The sequence below is a fragment of the Pongo abelii genome, chromosome 3 (assembly GCF_028885655.2).
Source record: "Pongo abelii isolate AG06213 chromosome 3, NHGRI_mPonAbe1-v2.0_pri, whole genome shotgun sequence".
In the NCBI taxonomy this organism is placed as follows: Eukaryota; Metazoa; Chordata; class Mammalia; order Primates; family Hominidae; genus Pongo; species Pongo abelii.
In genome coordinates this window covers 200,443,996-200,446,561 of record NC_071988.2, presented here as the reverse complement: position 1 = coordinate 200,446,561, position 2,566 = coordinate 200,443,996, and positions in this window count along the sequence as shown.

Here is a 2,566-nt window from a genome sequence, read left to right as displayed (position 1 = left end):
CCTCCTACAGAGTCAGCAGTGCAGTTATATTTTTTACAGACAACAGTGGCTCAAAGCCAGGTATGAACTCACAGAAACAGGTTACATCAAAATGGCTACATAAACATGATGACACAGTGCACGGGGTTGCGTGCCAGGCCCCAAAGCCTCTGTGTCATGCTGCACCAGATGTCTGCCTCAGCCTAGTCCTGACTGAAGCCCAGCCATTTTCCTTACACTTGTTTATTTTTTTTTGAATAACCAACTTTTGGTTTTATTCATCACCAATCTATTCACAATAGCAAAAGCATAGAATTAATGTAGGTGCCTATTAATGGTGGATTTGATAAAGCAAGTGTAGTTCATATACACCATGGAATACAACAGAGCCAGAAAAAGAATGAAACAATGTCCTTTGCAGCACAAAAACATGGATAGAGCAGGGGGCCACATTCCTAAGCAAATTAATGTAGGAAGAGAAAATAAAATACTGCATCTTCTCACTTTTAAGTGTGACCTAAACATTGAGCACACATGGACACAAATAAGAAAATGCTAGACACTGTGGATTACTAGAGGGTTGGAGATAGGGGCATAGGTTGAAAAACTACCTATTGGGTACTATGTTCATTACTTGGGTGCAATTTACCCATGTAACAAATCTGCACAAGCATCCCTGTATCTAAAATAAAAGTTGAAATTTTAAAAAAGGCAAGTCTTCCAAAATTATATCCTAAAACAGTCTGAGTTGTAACCAAAAGTAAAATACTTTAAATACAAGTTACCAATTTTTCACTGTTATTTTTACAAATTATCAAAGCATGATCCTTAAAAAATATATATAGTAACAGAATGTTTAAAGTCAGAGGATCACACCCACTCACAAGCAGTCACTCCATCTTCTAGTGATGGTTATAATTAGCTTTCATAAAGCAAAATATCATATTATATAATATAAATATGTATGATTATTATTTTTAATTAAAAATTTAAAAAATAGAAGAAGAATTTATTATATATTTTGGATAACAATCTTTATTTGATATGTCTTATAAATATTGTCTTTTCATCTGTGGCTTGCCTTCTAATTCTCTTGACAATGTCTTTCACACAGCAGAAATTTTTAACTTTAATTAAGTCCAGCTTACCAATTCTTTGTTTCATGGATTACACCTGTGGTGTACAATCATGAAGTCTAAGATCATGTAGATATTTCTTTGTTATATTCTTAAGAGTTTTTAAAAGCTTTATGTTTAACTTTAGATATGTGATTTATTTTAAATTAAATTTTGTGAAGTTTCTATGTCTAACTCCATTTCTTTTTGCATGTGGATGTTCGGTTGTTCTAGAACTATTTGTTGGAAAAACTATCTTTGCCCCATTGTATTGTCTTTGCCCCTTTGTCATAGATCTGTTGACAATACTTACATGGTCCCATTTCTGGGCTCTTTATTCTCTTCCATTAATGTATTTGTCTATTCTTTTGTCAATACTGCACTGTCATGATTACTGTAGCCTTATAATATGTCTTTAAGTCAGTAATGGCAGTCCTCCAATTTTGTCCTTCTCCTTGACTGTTGTGTTGGCTATACTGGATCTTATTTCTCTCCATATAAACTTTCCAAGAAGTGTGTCAATATCCACAAAATAACTTGGAATTTGATTAAGGTTTCACTGAATCTATATATAGATCAAGCTGAGAATAACTGACACCTGTCCAATATTGGTCTCCATTTATTTAGTCCTTTGATTTCTTTCATCAGAGTTTTATAGTTTTTCTCATATAGGTCATATCTATCTATCTATTAGATAGATAGATAGATAGATAGATGATAGAGTCATACCTAAGTAGTTCTTTTTTATTGCTAATCTGTTTTTAATTTCAAATTTCATTTGTTTATGAACCTTATTTTTAACCTTATATTTTTGTAATGCTTTTGAATGAAGGAGCCAAAGAAGAAATTGCATAAATATGCCTAACCCTATTTCGTACAGAGAGCGCCTTAAAACAGTTACTAAGAAAAGAAAGAGAGAAAATGATTGTCAACTTCATAGCTGCTGACAGATGTCAACTAATCCACAGATAAAGACTAGAGCAGAGTCATCAAGCCTGGGGTTTACAGCCACCAACATAAGGCAAACCCATCTCCTACCTACTGTGCACGTAGCAACACCAAAACTGAGAAGGGAGAGGTGGTACATCCCTTTCTCTGGTGGATGTTATACAACACATGGATCTCCTTTAAAACAAAAACTGGGAAAGTATATTCACTGTCTCCAACCCTGTTCCCTCATTTTTTCTTAAACCAATTTAAATCAGGCACTTTCCTCTTTTCTTGTTTCATTTGTAATACTCTCCTCATTTCTTCTGATTCCTGATCTTTCTCCACCCTTATGATATTATTATATCAATCCTCGAGTCTGTTATTTTCTCTGTCTTTACTCATAACCTCATTAATAGCTTCCTGCCTTGTGGTTTTAAATCACCTGTATAGCTAATTATTAAACTCCAACATCTAATTGCGTATCTGGCTTCACTTAAATATCTAGTAGACACCTCAAACTGAACAAATCCAGGGCTGAATTC